This window comes from Manis javanica, chromosome 7 (genome assembly GCF_040802235.1).
Source record: "Manis javanica isolate MJ-LG chromosome 7, MJ_LKY, whole genome shotgun sequence".
NCBI classification, from domain to species: domain Eukaryota; kingdom Metazoa; phylum Chordata; class Mammalia; order Pholidota; family Manidae; genus Manis; species Manis javanica.
The window spans coordinates 95438135-95454164 of record NC_133162.1 but is presented as its reverse complement, the minus strand read 5'-3'; positions in this window follow the sequence as shown (position 1 = coordinate 95454164).

The window sequence follows — 16030 nt, the reverse complement described above, 5'->3', positions numbered from 1 at the left end:
CAGTTGTATGATATCATTATTTTAAATCTACGGGAAAGATACAGAAATACAGATTGGGACATACTCGTGGTTGTAGTGAGAATGCGAAGACAAGACGATGCTAGGATGATGTCGTGGCCCGCAGAGCTCCTTCATCTCAGTGCATCTAAAAGTGTTGCTCAGGCCTGTTTCAAGGCTTGTTGGGAGGGGTTACAGGTGCCCAGCAGGGTCTGGTGGCCATTAAGTGTGGGAAGTGCTGGGGACAGTCATGTCACACTCTGGGGACACTCCAAGTAGAGTGCGGCTCCCTTAAGGGCTCTGGTAACTGGTAGCACTTCCAGATGCACTGGTCCTGTCATGATCTCCTGCTGTGCAAATTGTGTCCTCCATGGCTAATTGCTTTGGGTGTGTATAAATTTTTTTCTGCTTAGATGCTTGAATTGTGTAGCCGCAGGAAAATATCCTTTCTTTCTTTGTGTCTTTAATTGTTAAAATGTATTATTTCTCTGGGACCCAGGGGAGGAAAACTCATGTTCCAGGTACACAGTCTGCCTCTATTTCTGCAAAACTGGGGTAAAGTCACCAGTGACCTCCTCCTGCAGGGTCAGAGGGTCGTGTTCTGTCTTCACAACCAGTTCCAACTCTCCTGATCTCCTTTCCCCTCTGACTGTTCTTGGTCTCATTCCTGGCTCTACTTTCACCCATTTTTTTTCCCTTTAAATTCAGGTTTACTGAAGAATAATATACAAACAATAGAATATCTTTCTAAAGCCCAGATCTGATGGTTTTTTCACTCTGAATGTCCTGTAGTTGTAGGACATCAGACTTAGCAGCTAGTAACCTCAGCCTCCCTCCCTTCTTTCCTGCTATCCACCCCTCCTGATTACCAGCTAGTCTCAGAATAAGCTGAGGGCTTTGCAGTCATGACCGCTTCTTTGTGGCTTTACTTGGTGTTCTTTTTCAACCCCTCACACATCACTTGCTGCTTCTCTGGAGGTGTGCTCCGTGTCTCCGTTGTCACGTGAGCACCTCTGAGCCCAGTGAGCATAGAGATGATGTGCGCTTCAACTGTCTCAGGGCCTCGTTGTTTGGGGCTTCATTGTAGAATCTTGAGTGTTTGCTAAACTGAATTACCATAGCTCAAATGTAAAGTCATATAACTTTGATGATGCACTTAATTAAGGTTTCTTTATAAAGTGGTAGCTCTCTTTTAAGGACCAGTTCCCACCCACAGGCTAAGGGAAATGAGCCGTTAGAAATACCGGCAAGGATATATTTCTCCAAACCCACATTTGAGGACTGCTTGGTTCTCCCCATCTATACCTGTGGAGCTTCCTGCCATGCTGGCAGTAAATATTTGCTCTGTGCCTTGCTGCCCCCCTTAGCTCCTGTGTTGCTGAGCTAGCCTTCCCATTCTTTTCTGCCCTGTTCTTCTTAGTGGTGTTTACTGGCTCTCTCTCCCTTCCCTCCAGCCTCCAAAGTGTAGAAGTTCTCAATTTTTACTTCTAACTTTGCTGTCCTCCTTCCCTCCTGTCTTTCCCCTGACCTCACTCACTTACGGGAGACCCCGTCATCAGTACTCTGGTGGTCATGGTGGTCTCCTCACTCAGGTCCCTCTGCTGCCGTCCACTCTATGCAGCTAATTGAAGTGCCGCCACCCTACCCCACGCCCGGCCATGTGCTCTGCTGCTGTGTATGAAATAGGTACAAGAGATTTAGCCAGCACTCAAAACAATTGACAGAACTGCCTCAAGTAAGCATGCAGCCTAAGTTATAATCGTGCATCAATGCTATGAAAATGCAACTTTAAATACAGAAACCCCCAACTATTACTCCAAGCTCTTCTCGGTAGGAATTGCTGACCTGCTCCTGTCAAAGACCAAGTGAGCTCACCCCACCTCGACCTCTGACCTCTCATTGTGCATCCTTGCAGTTGACCACTCTCTTCTTCCCGAGTGGGCTTCACGATCCATGTGAGGGAGAGTGCTAGCCCTGGGATCAGACACACCTACATTTGAAGTTTGGCTCTGCCCTCACCTTAGCTTTGTGATCTGGGCCCATGTGTAAAACAAGGAGGTTTAGAAGGGCCTCATTAGGTGATTGTACAGACAAATTCTTTGCAAAGCACTTCTCCCCCACTACTCTATGCCTTTTCTCATGCCAGTCACCCTGCCTGGAACCTTTTTTGCCTCTAATTGCTAGTAAAAACTATTCATTCTTCCAGGGCCACCACCCTGTAAAGATGCTCCTCCTCTAGTGGACACTGCCCCACACAGAGCATGGCAGCCCTGAGCCCTGAGCCCTTTATGGCCCTTCCCAGTGTCAGCCTTCTCAGAAGGCTTTTCATGTTCCCCTGCTCTGGTTATTGTCTCTTTCCTTACAGTCCCCATTGGGCCTCTCTTCTGATCCTCCTTGTCACCTGTCCTGGGGCTTCCTTGTGGCATCTAGCTCGGGGTCTTCAACAGAGAAACCCCATTAGGCCTTTGTCTTCGGAAGGGGACACCAGTGCCACAGGCTCTTTTATAGGAAACTGACTAAAGTGACAGAGAGCTATAGATTCCATATCATGACTGCCTTTCATAAAAATATTCTAGCACTCTTCCCATTTTACAGGATGAAGGAATTTTATATATTGAACAGTTAAGGCACCACTCATTTGTGACTGGGAAGCAGTTTTAAAATTGAAATAGATTCTAAGTCCTTTCTGGAAATAGGTGTGTAATGTACACATCTAACTTGTAAACATGAGCTAGTAGAGTGCCTGCACATAAAAGGTGTGCAAGGAAGATTGGCTGAATATGTGAAATACATACCGTGTAAACCTGAAACTTACAGCTGTTGTCTTTGGGCGTGTCATGCTCTGTAGTGTTGTATATTGATCATGCAATCTTTGTAGATCTCTAATCCAGAGGGAGGTACAGCTTGCTCTGTTGTTCCTTAATTGCAGCTAAAGGCTCAGAGCACCTTCCCTAGGGTTTTGCATGTGGTGGATCCAAGATTTAATCATAGGCTGATCATATAGTAGAGCAGCTCCGTCCAGGATTCACCAAATATGTTAGTACCTGAGGTCATGGTGAAGAGAATATTTCACTATATTTCAGAGACCCTGGATTTATTAGCACATAGTATAGCAAACACCTGAAAGAGACTGACTTACATTTTAATCTGTTACCAGCTAATATCGTCATGAACTTTGTTTCTGAGCCAAATGAGGGAGAAAGTAATCTGACAGAACTTCAGTTTAGCAAAAGTAATAGTTTTTTCTACTCTTCCTGTTCATCAGAGAAGCAAGTTGGATGGTCTTTGTAGAACTTTAGCCTTATTTTGATAGACATTTCTTTCAAATTCTTTAATTTCAAAGTAATAGTGATTCTTCTTGGGGAGGAACTTTTTTTTTTTTTTTAAGACAAAGAATAATTTAAAGACATGCCTTTTGGGAAACATACACTGTGATGTACCTGTTGTCTGTATTCACATTGTTTGGAATGTTCGTCAGCTTTTAAAGCATTTTTAAAATTGAAAATTTCATAGACTCTAAAACATTTATAAAATATATTTTATTCACTGCTACATTAGATGGGCATTTTACCATTAATAAAGAGGTATATTTAATGTTTACCATGCAGTTCTGTGGCCTTTTACTTCTGTTGTGTTCTCCAGAACCCTCCTTTATCATTAAGTGCTCTTTCTAGACAATGGAGTCTGAATGACTGTGTCTTTTCCCACTAAAAATGCTCTTCCACGTCCCAGAGCTTCAGGGACTAACAAAGCCGGTGAGGACCACTAGAGGTCATCTGCCTCCCTCAGGTGTTCTGCAAATGCTCCCAGATGCACTTGGTTGTATCCAGACACTCCTAAGTGCCCACTAGGCAATACAGCCCAGCAGTAAATGTGAGAGGAAGATGGGTAAACAGGAGTCTGTGGGATAATTGTGGACTCTCCTCTGTGGAATGAGGGAGCCCAGCCAGCTCATGGGTAGACTGAGGAGTCAGTTATGCAGCAAATACTTATCTAGCAGCTGTTTGTGGGAATTCCAGTACTAAAGTGGGTGATGATAGGGCTCCAGTGGTAAAGATGAGTCTTTTCATGTATGAGCTTGCAAACTCCTGGTGCAGCAGTGAAGGCTGCTGCTGGCGGTCATCTCACGGGCAGTAGTGTCACTTCAGTCAGCATCCCATTCTTTTCTAGCTCTGGGCTCAAGGAGTTCCAAGTTTTTGTGAGGGACACTGGTAAGACCATGTCCTATAACCTGTGCCAGCACCACTGTGCAGTATCCTGCAGTAACATGCAAGGAGCATTTCACATTTGGGGTTATGCAGAGTGGCAGAGGAATAAACAGCCCAGTCTGGAAAGAGAAGGAAAGCTTCTTGGAGGAGGTGATAATGAGATGAGTCTTGAATGATGAAAAAGGAGAGAACTAGGCAAAGAAAAGAGTGCCAGGTTGAGTTGTAAGGATTGTTTGTATGCAGGGAGCAGCTTGTGATGAGAACGTGGGCTTTACATAAAGCATCCTCAAGTCTTGGCAGAGCAGCAAAGCTCTGTGGCCTCTGATGAAACCTTAACTAAACCTCTCCAAGCATCATTTTTTCATTTCTAGAATGAGGATGATGTCATCATGGGGGCAACACTGCCCATATTCTGTTGGTTAGAAGCAAGTCACAGCTTCTGTCCACATGTGAAGTAGGGAAAACCATGAAGGCAGGGGTGGACCCTAGGAGGCAGGAATCAGGGGGGTCACCCCAGCGGGCTAGTCACACTCTCATGCAGGGTAGGCCTCGTGGGCCAGGATGGCTTCCTTTGGGTTGCTTCTCAGCCAGACTGCTGCAGCGGAAGTTGGCAAGGTTACCTACTAACCAGAAATTTGTTTGAGGTCACATAGTAGAAAAACTGTAGCAATAAAATCTGTAAGCCACTCACAAGATTAATTTCCTCCTGTTAAGCAGGAACTTTGGATAATTTGTTTAATTACTTAAATTGACATTCTTTGGATGCTCTTTAAGCTTTCCTCATAAGCTTGTCTGTCCCATCTCCTCAAAATTGGCAATAGCACACTTACTGACTTCCCAGTGTTAACACTTACACTAAATCCACTTTTTAGTAGCTCACTCCTGAGTACCCAGCATTCTTGGTTTTCTGAAGCTACAAAAAGTTTTCATATACATAATAAACAATAGTTTGAAAAAAATAGTTAGCTTATTACTAAATGAGAACTTTGTTTCTCTAATTTAAAGGGAAAAGTCCCTTTATTTTTTTGTGCTTCAATTTTCTCATCTAGAAGAGGAGAGAGGCAGGCAGCAAACCTGTTTCTATAACTCTGAACCTCTGGGCTGCCCACTTCCCAGGTTTGTGGTGAGGATCAAAGGACGAAGCATGTGAAGGCTCTGACTGCCCAGACATGAGCCAGGGCTGCAGCAAGACCACAGTTTCACTGTGACACTGCAGCTGTTTTAAGTGGAGCTTTTTTTCTAGTATTCTAGACTTACCTGTTTATAATGTTTCAGTTTGTATAGGACATTTCAGAACTCTATTCCATAAAGCAGGATTCAAATATAATTTACTAAGCCCTGAATAGAAGTCTAGCTAGATTATTAAAAATGTTTTATAACAAATTTGGGGGCTTTGCATTCCTGACTGAACTTCTGATTCAACATTTGCATCCCTTTTCTTTCCTCCATTGTATCTTGTTGCTACTTTGTCAACCAAACTCTATTAGGTATTTGTATTCAAGTGGCAGGGAGTCCTTGGTACTAACCTGACTTCCAGTCAACAGTGGTCTGAATGTTCCATTCAGCTGGGATAGTATTCCTCCAAAAATACTGCACAAAATACTAGTTCCCAGAAAGGCTAGCGGCTTTTCAGCAAAGAAAGATTCTGTGACGATACATGATCGTGAAACACTGCCAATTAGCTTCACCTTTTGGAGAGTCAAAGTGCTTATTGGTACACTTTCTTTTTAACCCAGACTGGAATTTTTCTGGACTGATTTGGACAGGAGGCACTAATTTTAATTGAAAAAAAAAACGTGTGTTTTTTTGTACACGTATTTTGTTTATACACTTATTAACATCTTATAGACTGGAACCGCACTTCTGCAAATACTCTATTTGTGTACAGAAAGAAGTGCTTTCTCTTGAACACTTCCCTTGCCTCTAGGAGAGACCTGGAGCTGCATGCTGCTACCCAAATCCAGTGATCTGATTGCTTTACAATTAGACTACTTTTAAAAATACATATGCTGCTTTAATAAGCTTCTCATTCCTCACATTTTCATGGTTTGTTTATAACTTAACAACTAACTTTCTTCTTTTAGGTCATGATTGATTTGCCATAAAGTGAGCTAGAGATTCCTAAACTGGAGGCTGTTTTGAGGTCATCTAGCTTTTCCACTTGACCACACAGGCAGAAACCCCGGAGCTGGTTCTGCCATTGCCCTGTCAACATCTCACCCCCTCCTGGTTCATTTGCCCTGCTTGACCCTGGGGCATGGTGTGGACTTGATTACCACACACTTGTGCCCCTTACCATGATTTATTTTTTAAAGTTATCTAAGAAATAAATTTGACCAAACAGAATGTGTGTTAAAAAGCATTGGACAATATGAGTTTGAAAAATGACTTCTCTCGCACAGCTAGTGCCTCACATTCCCCTCTTCAGTGGATCACTAATTTCTGATAATAACAAAATAATAGCACATGTTTGAAGAATATCTTATCTTTTCAGAGTACGTCCACAGTTGTTGGCTTGTTGGATCCTCCTAGCAACCGTGTGCCAGGCAGGGCGTTTCTTAGTACTCGGGTCTTTGGGCACAGGGAGCCGGAAAGGCCACTCAGGGAAGTTGGTGGTGGAGCTGGAGCTGGTAAAGGCCTCCAGCTTCCCAGAAATGCTCAGGTACGAGCCAGATAAAGGCCCGCCATGCTGGTGAGGGCCTGAAAGGCTTGCCCTGCCTCCCTGCTGCTTCCGTTTCCTCAAACAAAGTGAGAGATGGATTCCTGTCTGACCACATCTGGGGGCTTCCTCCAGTATAAAACTTCTAACATAGTCCTCCCCCTCCTGTTTTTATTTGTGTGCACAGAAAACTCACACTTCTGTAAATTCTGAGCTGCACCAAGGCCCAAACTGCCCTTTTCTGTAAACTGTTAGCTCCACCTAGTGGCCACAGTTAAGTCCATTTTACCAAGAAAAGAGCGCAGGGCTGGACTCCCCACCTTTTAGGAGAAGGTAGCATCTGATAAAACACCTTGTCGGGTTCTGTGAGGAAAGCACTTGCCTGAATCACTCTCTTGAAAAAGGTCCAAATGCAGTTGTTTAGTTTAATGACCTGCATTATTATAGGCTTTGAATTTTGTGTGTGTGCCAAGAAAAAGGGTGAACAATACACAAACTCTTAAGGGAAATGTTCCTTCAGAGTGCAGAGCAGACAACATTGCCCCACTGTTTGTAAGGGCTGGTGGTTTCAGTCACATTTTTATGGCATTAATCAATTTGTATTGTAATTTACAGGAATATGGTTCCCACACTGAGTTTTGTTTACTGAGAAAAGATTTGGAAAGTAAAGGGCAGGCTGATCCCCTTACCAGAACCTCAGCCAATGCTCCCTCCTGGTGAAATGGGAGTGGAGCTGAAACATTGCCTGGCGCTTGCCCCAAAATGGAGCGCTCATTGCTTTGGCCCAACGGGCACCTAGATCCTAAGTTTAGGAAACATCCCTGCCAGGCATCAGTGGCAACCTTACTTCAGGAGCTTCTGCAGTGGGCCAGTTTGGCCATGATCAGATGCAATGTCCTTTACTTCAAGGACTGCTCCTTTTAGCCTGAGAAACCTGACCTCAGAGGTCCAGAGCACCCGGTGGGTGGACAGATTATTGCCAGATGCAGGCAGTCTGAGGGACCTCTGACTGTGATTCATGAGCTGGAGCCCCTTGATACCTTTATCTCCATTCTGCTCAGGTGGGTGGGAGGTCACAGGAAACCATCCCACTTCTTGTGCATTTTGGTCTAGTACAATGTTAAGGCCACATGTAACTGACAGGCTAGGATGTGGGAGGCCCTCCTGAAGGTGGCTGGAGAGGGGGCTTCCCTGGGAAACAAGCTTACCTTCCAGACCCTGCCGGTCAGCCTTGTCTCTGGTAGTTCAGGACTGAGCAGGCAGAGGAAATCCACTTGCACATAACAACATGGTGACCATATGCTGCTTTAAATTTCAAAGCAGACTTTTAATAGCAGTCTCATTACCTAGCTAAAAGTAGCTGTGTGCCTCTTGCCATATCCTTTTGTACTTCTTCTCCCCTGCTCCCAGACCTCTCCGTCTGTGTGCACTGAATTACAGATCCTCTCTGGGGCTTGTGTGTTGAAAGACATCTTCTGGCTTATCCTGCTCATTAATATAGGTGCTTATGTCAGCTGGGTTGCCTGCTCCAGAGTTTGGAGCTCCCACTCCTGCCCCTCTTCAATCATCTTCTCTGGTCTCCCCTTCTTCCCCACCTGTATACAATGGTTCCTGGGACTAAGTCCAAAGCGCTTTCATCCCTTGTTTGGGGTTTTATTTTTAAGAAGAAAGCCAAGCACATTTTTAACAGCCACAACCAGATGGAGCGAGCTCTTCTGAGGCAACATAAAGGTAATAAAACAGAGCAAGCTGATGTAGCTAACCCAGTGAAAGATCCTGGGGCATTATGCCAGCTCTCACTAACCTTGAAGAACACCTCTGTTGTGTGGGAGGCAAATAACCCAGGGCAGTATTTTCCTGAGTTTTTCTGTACTGAAACAACTGACCAAAGTCTGCACCTTTCCTCATCCTGAGCTTTCTGTTGCTGTCTTGATCAATCTTCACTCCTCATGTGCCATGTAATTCTGTCTTCTTGGCATTCCTTTGTTGGTACTTGCTTCCTGTGCCCATAACACACACACACAGAACAACATAACTGATTTCTCCATCATTATGTCATTTGCTTTGAGCCACAATGCTTTCCTTCCTGTCCTGGGCTCCTCTCTCTCTCTCTGTCTCCCCTGCTAGCTGATAGCAGCACAGGAGCAGGCTGGCTCTCCGGGATGGACATCAGGCATCCGCATTCTTTTCCTGGCCTGGCCCTGGTGACCAGTCCCGAATTGTGCTGTCTTTCCCTGCCATCTCTTAAGTGTGTTACTGTTTGCGGACTTACACTGCCTGTTGGTCCATCTCCCATGGCTTCAGTCCTAGGTCACTGCGGCAGTCTTTTCACTGATTTACTGCCTTTGTGCTCTGCCTCTCCAGGCAGCCTTTATACTAATGCCACACTGAGCTCTTGAGCACAGGTCTGCTTGCTGGCAATGGTCAGAGGTGGTAGACCACCAGCGACTGCACAGCCCACAAGCCTGTACTGGGTTGGGTTGAGTAGGCCCCTGCTGGCTCCCTGGCTGACCCACAGAGCCCTGTGCTCTGAGTCCACCACAGGGAACAGGTGGGGCAGCCCCATGCACCACCGGCAGACTTTTTGCAGTCCTGCCTTGTGACTATGGCCCTGTGTTCCGGTCACATGAGTGCTTACCCTCCTTCAGTCCTGCTGATGCTTGACTGGCACATGCCCTGTCCTTCTCCCGGGCAGAACTGGATGCTGGTTCCTCTGCACCTGTGGCACTGGGCAATGCCCCCTCCGTGACCTTATCGCCCGTGACGCGATCATGGGCTTACACTCATTCTTCCGCCCTACGTTCCTGCGCAGGGCTTGCCCTTGTGCTTGGTGAGTATTAGTGGAATGGAACAGAAGTGAGCACGGATGTGAACAGAGGGGGCTAGAATAATGCTGGCAAGTATTTCTGGTGCTGAGTGTGCTACCCGCAACCTTTCCATCCATCCTCATAGCAACCTTGGGCATGGGCTTGTATTGTCACCATTTAAGAGATGAGTAAATTGAGGTCCTGAGGGGCTGGGTAATTGGCCTGAGTTCATGTAGCTGCTGAGTGGTGGAGCCAGGCCTTGATCCCCCTGGGCCCCAAAGCCTCTGCTCAGAGCATTCTGCAGAAAATGAGCAAGGTTGGGGAGGTAGGCAAGGGAGGGCCTCAGTGCCAAGGCCGAGGAACAGGGTTGGTGAGGAAAGCTGTGAGGCGCTGACTTGCTGGCCTGGATGAAGCCACTGCAGGGATGTTGAAGTATTCTACCAGGGGGCTTGGAGGGACACGCAGGGATTTGGTTGGGGTGGGGGGGGTGGAGGGAGAAAGAGGTGCCAGGATGGCAAATGCTTCTGCCTCGGGGGACTGGATGGATGGGGCCCCATCACCACAGGGGGGCAGAAGACAAGCCCTGCCTGGAGAGGCTGGGGTGGGTGGTGTGAGGATGCTGAGGAGTTCAGTAGTTTTGCTGGGGTTGGGGACCATAGTTGCAGTCATCCAGATGAAGTAGTGGGATGGCAGCAGCTGCACCCGCAATGGGCATCTGAGTCCTGGGTCCACCAGCAGTGGGAAAAGCTGTGGAGGATTGTGAGAAGTAGGCCCAAGGCACTGAGCAGGGTCAGGGCAGCATACGGGGAGGGACAAAGGCCTAAGCCCATGGCCTTCCTCCTTACCAAAGAATTCCTGATTCAGCTGACCTGCCAGGGCCCTCTGAGGGGGCAGCCACAAAGGTCCCTTGGGCCAGCTGTCTTCTTGCTGTCCCAGCTCCTCAGCCCTTGCTGGGCAGGGGCTGTGACCCTCTGTGCTGCATCCCACAGCCCCTTATCACCCCTCACCAGCTTGATTTAGTGCTGCCCTGGATCCTGCTTTCAGAAACATGCTTCATCAATGCTCTTCTCTACTCACTAAAGGACCAGAGAGCAGGAAGTGCTTACCTTCTCTTTCTCTAAATCAGGGGTTGGCAAACATTTTTTAAAGGTCAAGATAGTAAATAATTGTGGTGTTTTGGAGCCATACAGTCTCAGTCATAACTTTTCAAAGCAGCCCTAGACAGTGTGGATAGGAATGAATGTGACTGTGTTTCAATAAAACTTTATTAAGAAACCAGGTGGCAGGCCCGGTTTGGCCCATGGATTACAGTCTGTGGACCTTGCTCTAAACCATTCCTCACCCTCATGCTGGAAAATAACTCAACTTCCCAGGATCAACAAGGCTGAGGGAGCGTTTCTCTCTTCATATTAGTTCACCCTTCCCTTCCAGTGCCGGCTGGGAGCAGAGCCAGAGCGCTGTCCTGTCTGCCTTCTCTACCAAGAAAGCAGTCTTAAGGTACAGTAGGAGGCTAGGAAAGACTCAGTTCCACAACTCCACAAATCTGTGGTGAGCACCCCTAGGTTCCAGGAGCATCATCAGGGTGGTACAGGAGGATTGTCACCCCTGCCTGACCACAGGTGACGAAGGTCTTCAAGCCCCAGATTTGGTAACTCTCCTTGGCAGCTCTCATTCCTTTCACTTTATGTCTGTTGTCAGTCAGCTGCGTGCAGTCCCTGTTCTTTCGTCTTCTCTAGTGCTAAGCCTTCTCCCACAACCTCTGAGGAGCCTCTGAGCCTTTAACAGGCTGGAACTGCGTGGCAGGTGACCACTTCCACCGGGATTGAGGGCCCCTCCTAGCCCCATCACCAAAATATCTTCCCTATTGACCCTGATGAGGGAGCTGGAATTCTCTCTCCTTTATCAGTGCAGCTAAATACAGCTTCTTTACAGATGGCCCTGGCAAATCCAGTAACAATAGTGACTGTTTACTAAATGCCTACTAAGTGTCAGCCACTGGAGCAATGTAACTCATTAACTTCTTGTACAATTTCTGTGAACACACATGATTAAAAATTGAGGCTCAAGGCATTAAATGGTTCACCCAAGGAAATGTGCAAGGAGAGGATTTGAACCCAGTGTGGCCTGCTGTATGAGGTTCCACAGCCACACCTGGCAAGAGCAGAAAATGGCACTGTAGCTCATGTGAGTCTGTCAGGTGAGATGGTGTTTGTCGGGGGGTGTAGGGGGCAGTGTGGATAAAAAAATCTCAGGGCAAGAGGCAGTAGTTAGGCAGGCCTGGGGGTTCAGCTGCAGGGGCCCCAGGAGCATCCTGGGGTCACTTGGGGTTGGGGGTCTGAGGAGGAGGGTCATGGTCAGTGGTGAGCCAGGTAGAGGAGGAACGAGGTGACATCCAGCTCCTTGGCCTCCCTGCTCTGCTGCCTCTCTGACCGCTTGCTCAGTAACTTGGTCCTGAAAGGGGCACACTCTGTGCCAAGACCCAACCTTGGCACTTGCCCTCTACTGTGCCCTGAAAGAGCTTATTATTATCATGTTTAGATGTCACCTGAGAAATCAGTGCAAAGATAGGAAATTATTTTCAGATATAAAGAGAGAGGTGTGTGGGAGCAGACCTGGCAGAAGAAAGACTGCTTTGGGTTTCTTGTGGAAGTGGAGGGATGGGCTGTAAACAGGCGTGTGGGGCTTGGGGTCGGGGGTTGCTTGAAGCAGGCAGAGTGACTATCTTGGGAGCCAGTTCAAAGGTGAACGTGGGCTGCATGGCACCTTTAAGGCCTTCGAACCTGTGGACAGGTTTCTGCAGTCTCTCATGGTTGGGGAGAAGTGCTGCCTGTCCGCTCTGAGCCCCTTGAAGTTGGGAATTGTCCTACTCTTGCTTGCATGATGGTGCCAAGGCTAGAGGTGACAGGAACAGCAGGACAGGGTCGGGGTGGAGGTGGGTGGTGGGCTGGGCAGATGAAAACAGTGGCATGGATTCGGTTTGGTTCTCTGAAGTCTCTGTGCCCTTTGGCCTCACTAACTAGGTGATGACCAGTAGTCCTGGCACTTGAGGCCTTACACATAATTAGCCTCTCACTGGACCTAGTTATTGCTTCCAATTTATAGTTGAGGAAACTGAACCATAGAAAAGTTAAGCAAGTCTCCTAAAGTCACAGAGACAGTGAAGGGCAAAGCCATGCTGTGGGCTGGTGACCGCATGGCCAGCTGGACTGCCATTCTCCAGAGTGTGACCTCTTAGGGGACAGGGACTTGGACCAGCATCGTGTCTAGCTCCTGCTGGGTGCTGAGTGAATGTTCATCAACTCTGGCAATGCTAGCAGGACCAGAAGCATTTCCTACAGCTTTCATTGATCACGTTTCAGATCTTGTGGTGGCTCTGACAAGTCTGTGGGGTTTGAGGTCATCAGGGTAGTCAGCAGTTTCCTGCACGCCACTGGCCTGCTGTTTACAGCCTCATTCCCCCTGGGCCTGCCCAAACTCAGGCTGCCTGACTGCAAGGCAGTGACCCAAACTCGATTTTCCCTTTGTGGGCCTTGGCTTGGCCTGTCGGAATGGTTGGAGCCGATATTTCTGGCTGAACTTTTCAGACCAATATCAGAGATGGCTGAAATGTGGCAGGGTGGGAGGGCTCTGGGAGTGTCTCTGGGATCCCACCTTTTCTGTCCCAGGACAGTGATGCCTACAGCAAAAGGGGTCTGTGCTAGAGCCCACTGCTCCTTGACTTTTCTTGGGTAGTAGTCATTAGTTCCAGGTAACTATAGGAGAAGGCTTAGACTTTGGGGCAAATTGGGAATGAATGAGCTTCTGTTCTCTAACCTGACCACATATGTTGGAGGCAAATAGACACCTTGCTCTCCTCCTGTAAACACACCTTGTGCAGGTAGATGCTTGTCTGCTCACCTCTCTTGCATGGGAGAGATGCCCTTCTCATACCCTGGCATTGTTGGTTCTTTGCAGCTCAAAGGACACTGCAACCTTGAACCAACTCTGTGTTCCTTCCAGCAGGGAAGAAAGGAGCCATCAGCCAGCCCTGATCCTTTACCAGAGCCTGGCAAGGCCCCTGGAAAGGCAGGTCACCATTGAGCAACACCCAAACACAGCCTATCATTCATTTCCAGATGCCTCTGGGCCTCAATTGTTTTCTTCCTCTCTCCCCACCCCTCTCTCCCCATAGTTACATATTTTGCAAGATCCATACAACAAAGGTACAAGGATCCATCTCTCCTAGGTCATTCACATCTATCAGTCCAGTGTTTCTTTTGCTCTCTTTAATGCTGATGGTTTTCAACAGCTATGTATGACAAAGCCACTAGCTTAAAGGAACAGGTTATTAACAGCACTCACGTGGCTGCCCCTGTGGGCAAGTAAGCACCTATGTTTTCCCAGAGTAGGGTAGGATGGAGCCACACAACTGTCTCAGAACAGGCCTGGGAAGGTTTTTTTTCTTAAAACAGAGGACAATATCCTTATTTATGATGGAGGGAAGGTGGGGGAATTAAGGGTTCTTACTGAAACAGCCAATTCCTGGAACAAGAATCAAAGGGAAAATATTGAGAGATCCCTGAGATACAGTGATCTGCAAAAGGCTTTCTTAACACGTATGTCTTTAAGACCTTAGAGGTTTTGCTGTCATGAGCCAGCAGGACCCCTCTCACTATACCTAGTGGTGTGAGCAATGGCTTAGAGCAAACATCTGAAATCCTCTGAATTAGGAAAGACTTCTTGCTGCAATACTGCACATCTTCAGTGCTGATAGATAGCCAACTGGAGGTGAGGTGCCGTCTCATCACACAGTTGTATGGACAAGGTTTTGTGTCCTCATGTTAGAAGTTAAGGATGGGACAGAGAGAATGATACAGTCAGTATCTTCAGAATTTTTGCAAAGATTTGCCTAAGTGTGTGGGGGCAGTTCATTTCCCATCACCTACAGCAGCACCACTCACAAACCAGACCATTGGGATCTTCTCTTTTTATCTGAGGCCTCACCCAATGGCAGGAAAGGCTGTTTCCATCAAAACCTGTTTCCTTTTCCCCCAGAGCACCTGGCTTAATCTCCTGTTGGGTGTAGCTCCACAACTGGGTCTGACCTGGGAGATGTGGGTGGTGGTGTTGCATACTGCATCCAGGCCTGCCCAGAAAGGCTCCCACACACTCCTCACATGCTCCTTCAGAGGACGGAGTAGACACCCAGGGGAGGAGCCTGGGTGCCTAAATGACTGTGTGGAAGGCTGCTACCGTCCAGCACCATGGCATTGGGCTTAGAAGAATGAGAAGTAAGCTTGCATTGGGCTAAGCTGCTTGCCTGGGGCCTGCTTGTTACCACCGCTCAGCAGCACGCTAGCTCACCCCGCAGCAGCACAGATCAACCACCTGTCCCACACTAGCCTTGCTTTATGCAGGTGCCCTTGTTTCTTGCTTTCCAGGATTGTTCAGTGCCATCTACGTGGGTTGCAGCCCTTCACCATAGCATTTCTGCATTTTCAGCTCCCCTTCTCTCCTTCTTTCGATGATAAAGTGTTCTAACCTCGTCGACTGTGCCCACCATTCTGACCCCACCTTCCTGTACTTCCTCCTCAGCTTGCCCTATGAGTACTTTTTCTCTCCTGTAGTTTCCATTCTTCATCTTTACTGGCTCCTTCCATCTTGTCTGTGAATATATTCAAATAGTCCCTTTCTTTAAAAAAAAAAATTTCCTCAATCTTACTACTCATTTACCTAGTTCTCAGCAGTGTCAGCTGTGGGAAAGGGCCTGTCCATCTGGGCCTCCCTCCCATCCCCTCACCCAGCTCTGGCACTCTGCCTTCTGCTTCCACTGCCTCAGTGACTGGCTCAGGGGCCCCTTGGTTGCTGCATTTGTTAATGTCCTCACAGTCCCCATGCATTATCCTTTCTTCAGCACTTGACACCTTTGGCCAGGCCCTCCCTCTTGAGCTGGTTGGCCTTTGTTACTCTGCTTTCCCAGATCCCTGATCGCAACTCCCAGGTCTCCATGCAGGCACAGAAGGGCAGGTGTTCTCTGGCCCTGGCCCAGCCTCTCCTTCTCTATGGTCTCTCCTTTCATCACCTGCATTACTGAATCCCTTAGGCTCAGCTGCCTGCTCCATGCATGATGACTCCCTGACCCCAACCCTTCCTCAGGACACCACGACACACTCCACCCCAACTGTGGGTCATTCCCAGGCCCTCTCACTGAATATGCACACGTGCATGGTAGACCTCTGCCTGGCTGCCCAGTGCACCCCACAATGAAGCCTACCTCTGCCTCATCCTCCAGCTCTGACTGTTATACCACTGTCCCCCTAGCCTATTTTTGGGGTGCTAGGAATGACAGGTCTCTGTCAGCCAGCTATCCAGCTGGATAC